The following is a 6,162-nucleotide window of genomic DNA, read 5'->3' on the forward strand; positions in this document are numbered from 1 at the left end:
GGGAGGGGGGGGAGAGGAGAGGATGGGGGAGGGGGGGAAGAGGAGGATGGGGTGGGGGGGAAGAGGAGGATGGGGAGGGGGGGAAGAGGAGGATGGGGAGGGGGGGGAAGAGGGAGGATGGGGAGGGGGGGAGAGAGGAGGATGGGGAGGGGGGGGAAGAGGAGGATGGGGAGGGGGGGAAGAGGAGGATGGGGAGGGAGGGGAAGAGGAGGATGGGGAGGGGGGGAAGAGGAGGATGGGGAGGGGGGGAAGAGGAGGATGGGGGAGGGGGGGAAGAGGAGGATGGGGAGGGGGGGAAGAGGAGGATGGGGAGGGGGGGAAGAGGAGGATGGGGAGGGGGGGAAGAGGAGGATGGGGAGGGGGGGAAGAGGAGGATGGGGAGGGGGGGAAGAGGAGGATGGGGAGGGGGGGGAAGAGGAGGATGGGGAGGGGGGGAAGAGGAGGATGGGGAGGGGGGGGAAGAGGAGGATGGGGAGGGGGGGAAGAGGAGGATGGGGAGGGGGGGAAGAGGAGGATGGGGAGGGGGGGGAAGAGGAGGATGGGGAGGGGGGGGAAGAGGAGGATGGGGAGGGGGGGAAGAGGAGGATGGGGAGGGGGGGGAAGAGGAGGATGGGGAGGGGGGGAAGAGGAGGATGGGGGAGGGGGGGGAAGAGGAGGATGGGGAGGGGGGGAAGAGGAGGATGGGGAGGGGGGGGAGAGGAGGGAGGATGGGGAGGGGGGGGGAAGAGGAGGATGGGGAGGGGGGGAAGAGGAGGATGGGGAGGGGGGGGAAGAGGAGGATGGGGGAGGGGGGGGGAAGAGGAGGATGGGGGAGGGGGGGGGGGAGAGAGGAGGATGGGGAGGGGGGGGAAGAGGAGGATGGGGAGGGGGGGGGAAGAGGGAGGGGAGGGGGGAGAAGGAGGGGAGGGGGGAAGAGGAGGATGGGGGAGAGGGGGGGAAGAGGAGGAGGGGGAGGAGGGAGTGAGGAGGGGGGGGGAGGAGGAAGGGGAGTGGGGGGGGAAAGGAGGAAGGGGAGAGGGGGTGGGGGGAAGGAGGAGAGGGGAGAGGGGGGGGGAAAGGAGGAAGGGGAGAGGGGGGGAGAGGTGGAAGGGGAGAGGGGGTGGAGAGGAGGAAGGGGAGAGGGGGGGGAGAGGAGGGAAGGGGAGAGGGGGGGGGAAGAGGAGGAGGGGAGAGAGGGGGGAGAGAGGAGGAGGGGGGGGAGGAGGGAAGAGGGGAGAGGGGGGAGAGGAGGAGGGGAGGAGGAGGGCAGGTGTGAGGGGAGAGAGGTGGAGGAGAGTGGGCAGTGTGACCTGGCCAGAGGGTCGCTAGCAAAAGATCCACACTGCCCCTCTCATCAGCATCGGGCGGGGCCATTTGCATGTTTTAAAACCGCTTCCGAAACCAGATTTTTAAAATTTTTATTACCTTGTTAAAACAAAATACAACCTGGATTTTTCCACACACTTGCATCATAACTGGCCCCTGTTTAAATGCAACGGTATTTGCTCCTAGTGTCAACTCGCAGCACTTTTCTTAACTTCCCTCTCTCTCTATGCACACACACACACACATTCAAAATGTTATTTATTTTTAAAATAAAATCTGGTAAATTCAATCCCAAAAGCCCATCTTGTCAAGATTCTCTGTGCAGTTCTTTTTGAAGCGTGCCTTTCACTGCAGTTAAATCAAACGGGTCGCAAAAATAAAAACAGAGTCAAGAAAGTGCAGCAATGTTTTTCAAACGGAGAAACAAATCCTTCCCAACATATCCCGGCTCTCCGCCGCCCCCTCAACCACCCAGTACAATGACGCGGAGTTGGGTGCCAGAAACTAGATTTTGTTTAGTGTTTTTACAAATTAGCTATCTCGGAATATAAAAAGCAAACGCGCTCAACAGTGTAACATGCTAATATATATATATTATATTAAAAATAAGTGTATTTGCGTTTGCGGTTCTGTAACTATATATATATCTATACAGTGCCCCGTGGCCTTTTTAAAGAGTGCCCCCATGCCTTTTTTAAAGAGTGCCCCCATGTCTTTTTAAAGAGTGCCCCCATGTCTTTTTAAAGAGTGCCCCCATGCCTTTTTTAAAGAATTCTCCCATGCCTTTTTAAAGAATTCTCCCCATGCCTTTTTAAAGAATTCTCCCCATGCCTTTTTAAAGAATTCTCCCAATGCCTTTTTAAAGAGTGCCCCAATGCCTTTTTAAAGAGTGCCCCAATGCCTTTTTAAAGAGTGCCCCAATGCCTTTTTAAAGAGTGCCCCCATGCCTTTTTAAAGAATTCTCCCAATGCCTTTTTAAAGAATTCTCCCAATGCCTTTTTAAAGAATTCTCCCAATGCCTTTTTAAAGAGTGCCCCCCCAATGCCTTTTTTAAAGAGTGCCCCCATGCCTTTTTAAAGAATTCTCCCCATGCCTTTTTAAAGAATTCTCCCCATGCCTTTTTTAAAGAGTGCCCCCATGCCTTTTTAAAAAAGAGTGCCCCCATGCCTTTTTAAAGAATTCTCCCCATGCCTTTTTAAAGAATTCTCCCAATGCTTTTTAAAGAGTGCCCCCATGCCTTTTTAAAGAGTGCCCCCATGCCTTTTTAAAGAGTGCTCCCAATGCCTTTTTAAAGAATTCTCCCCATGCCTTTTTAAAGAGTGCCCCCATGCCTTTTTAAAGAATTCTCCCAATGCCTTTTTAAAGAATTCTCCCAATGCCTTTTTAAAGAATTCTCCCAATGCCTTTTTAAAGAGTGCCCCCCCAATGCCTTTTTAAAGAGTGCCCCCATGCCTTTTTAAAGAGTGCCCCCCATGCCTTTTTAAAGAGTGCCCCCCATGTCTTTTTAAAGAATTCTCCCCATGCCTTTTTAAAGAGTGCCCCCCATGTCTTTTTAAAGAGTGCCCCCAATGCCTTTTCTTCATACAAGTTTTAAAGTTCTCCCTTTAACTCACCGTGGTCGCGGCGCTCCACTAACTCCTCTCCCTCGGTTTATATGTTGTGCGAATAGAAGCAAAAGCCCCACAAAAAAAGAGACGCCGATCCAAATTCCAGCGAAGATCAGCCCCGGCTATCTGTAAAAGCATCCAACGGAGGCGCGCGGGGGGGGGGGTGGGGGGGTCGAGGGGAGGGGAGGTGAGGATGGGTGGGGGGGGGGGGGGGAAGCAACAGGACCTGTCCGATCGACGATCACAACAGCAGCCGATCGATCACCGCCAGTCTTAAGGTTTTTTTAAGGGGGAGGAGGGGGGGGGGGAAAGGAAAGAAAAATCCTTTTTTTTCTGAATGAAGCCAGCAGAAACAGACACGAGGGCGGACGCGCACACACACGCACTCACTCCACTCAGCTAGGGGAAAAAATGTCAATGTAGCAACTTTGCAGAAGGAAATCAGGCGCTTGGTCTCATTCACAAGTGGCTCTTTCCTTGCAAACGGTTGCAGTGTCGTTGCTCCTCCGCCGCCCCGATCCTTCCGACAGATGTGAAGTTTGCAGAGTTGTTTTAAAGAAGCAGATTTGCCCGAGCTGCTATTAAGTTTTCCAGAGGTAGCTGATGGGTAAATGGCGTCATCTGCATGGGATCGAATAGAGCATTTGTTGTCCCAGAGGATATATTGCATCCGGTCTCTGCTGATTGGCTATGGGCTCAAATTCATTAGAGTGAGTGAGAAGAGAAAACGGGGCGGGGGAGGAGGAAGGAGGAGAGAGAAATTCATTGAGTGAAGGAGGATAATATCTCGCACTGAGCTTCTCCACAGAGCAATAGGAATAAGAGTCTCGCACTGCTTCAACACGCAATACAGACTCTTAAATTGCAATCTACATTAGTTCAGTTTTAACCTACCACTGTGGTTATGTTGAAGCTTTCGATTTTTTTTTTAAAAAAAGGCTCACTGTGACTCCATATTATCTGAATGTCAATAACCTGCTCTAGAATCGCGGCCAAATCAGAATTTTAATATACACAGGGTAGAGAATTTTCCATTGATCATCCACGAATTGTTCTTCAATATCCTTGCAATTGTTAACCCTTCAGTGTCAATGCAATTCTGCATCAGCACTGCCAGTCAACACCCACACTCACCACCACAATAAACTGGGGAAACTCTGTGGAAGTTAATTGATAGTATTCCTTCTTCAAGGCAAGATTTCTAAACTCATATTTGGTACAATTGTTATAAACCACTTGCACTTTATGACATTGTGTGGTACCCTTGATCACTTACTTTGTTAACTCAACAACCGCTTGCTCGCTCTCCTCATACAAAAAGAAAATGGCTCACAGCACTTAACAAGGGGAAAGGCAGATACAAGGAGGAAAATACGGGGGAGGAGGGCAAAGGGATGGTCAAAGAGAAGGGGTTTTAGAAGGTTCTTGAAAGGAGGATAGAAAGACAGCAAACAAATGGTTTTGGAAGAGAATTCCAAAGGACAGGTACATAGTGACTAAAAGACAGCCCTCTGATGGTGGAGTGGAGGGAATGGGAAACAAGCAGTAATCTGGAGTCACAAGTCTGGATTCTGGAAGGTACATAGGTTGATATATGACTGAAAAATATTCAGATAAGGAGAGATTTGACAAGCATGAAGAACTTGAGGTGGATTTGCTGGGACTTAGGGAGCCAATGCAACTCGGCAGAGAAAGGGGTGATGATTTTTGGTTGCAGACTTTTAAATAAACTGAAGTTTATGAAGGGTGGCAAAGAGGCCGGTGTCGGAGAAGCCAGTCTTTGAGGTGATGAATGCATGATGGGGGAGATATAATGGCACAGGGGGGGGGGGGGGGGGGGGGGGGGGGGGGGGGGGGGGGGGGGGGGGGGGGGGGGGGGGGGGGGGGGGGGGGGGGGGGGGGGGGGGGGGGGGGGGGGGGGGGGGGGGGGGGGGGGGGGGGGGGGGGGGGGGGGGGGGGGGGGGGGGGGGGGGGGGGGGGGGGGGGGGGGGGGGGGGGGGGGGGGGGGGGGGGGGGGGGGGGGGGGGGGGGGGGGGGGGGGGGGGGGGGGGGGGGGGGGGGGGGGGGGGGGGGGGGGGGGGGGGGGGGGGGGGGGGGGAGGGGGGGGGGGGGGGGGGGGGGGGGGGGGGGGGGGGGGGGGGGGGGGGGGGGGGGGGGGGGGGGGGGGGGGGGGGGGGGGGGGGGGGGGGGGGGGGGGGGGGGGGGGGGGGGGGGGGGGGGGGGGGGGGGGGGGGGGGGGGGGGGGGGGGGGGGGGGGGGGGGGGGGGGGGGGGGGGGGGGGGGGGGGGGGGGGGGGGGGGGGGCAGTATTATTTCGTATTTCGGGAGAGGAAGTGGTCTCAGCATTAGACTAGATGTGTTGTATGGTCATCTCAGGCTCAAGTACAATAATGAGTTTATGCACTTGCAGATTTAGCCTGAGAGGACAAATAAGGAGGTTGATGCAGTTGGGACTCGAGGTCCATAGGCACTGCTAGGAGCTGAAAAAGGATGGCATTAATCTTTGTTGATGTTGAGCTAAAGGAACTCAACTCATGCAGGAATTGATGTCAGATAGGCATTCTAATAGTTATAGCAAGATTTTTGGCCTCAACCCCCTCTCCCCCACAATGGACCCATCAAGTCCCCCCCACCACGTTGAGCAAGATATCGACCCTTTCCCCACCCTTACTGGCTGTATTCTCCGTTCCAACTCTCACCACTGGCTGCCAATTCCTTTCCCCTACACCCCCCCCCCCGCCCCCATTTGCTACAGTTTACCCATGACAGGTTATCCATTATCCTGCTTCAGTCCCCCTTTTAGAGTAACTCGCCGCCACTAGACATTTCACATCCACAGCACTTTCTCCTTTCCATCTCACCCCATGCCTCCTCTCATCCCTCTCTTTCCTTCCTTTTCTTGCTTCCCCTCCTACCCTACTCCCCCTTTCTATTTACCCAGCTCCGCCTCCTCACTTCCCCCACTCAGCCTCTTTGCCACCCTTCATAAACTGCAGCTTATTTAAAACTCTGCAACCAAAGTCATCACCCCCTTCCCTGCAGAGTTGCACTTGGGTTCCATAAGTTCCAGTAAATCCACCTCAGGTACTTCACGCTTATCAAATCTCTTCATGGCCTTGTTCCTCCTTATCTGAGTGATGTTTTTCCAGTCATATATCAATCTTCGTACCTTCCAGAATCCAGACTTGTGACTCCAGATTGCTGCTTGTTTCCCATTGGTTCCATAATAACCCACAGTCTAACCTTGCTTG

At 54.2% G+C, this 6,162-nt stretch overlaps 1 protein-coding gene across 1 annotated transcript in view; it reads right to left on the reverse strand.

Annotated features, from left to right (window-relative positions):
* spry2 (sprouty RTK signaling antagonist 2) overlaps positions 1–3,083 on the reverse strand; it is an 8,324-nt gene extending 5,241 nt beyond the window's left edge. The window contains exon 1 of the mRNA XM_085998550.1: positions 2,919–3,083. The gene's annotated coding sequence lies outside the window, so the exon portion shown is untranslated. The remainder of the gene's footprint in view (positions 1–2,918) is intronic.
* Between the last annotated feature and the right edge of the window lie 3,079 nt (positions 3,084–6,162).

This window comes from Somniosus microcephalus, chromosome 10 (genome assembly GCF_052327205.1).
Source record: "Somniosus microcephalus isolate GS21.2 chromosome 10, FLI_Smic_1.0, whole genome shotgun sequence".
Taxonomy (NCBI): Eukaryota; Metazoa; Chordata; class Chondrichthyes; order Squaliformes; family Somniosidae; genus Somniosus; species Somniosus microcephalus.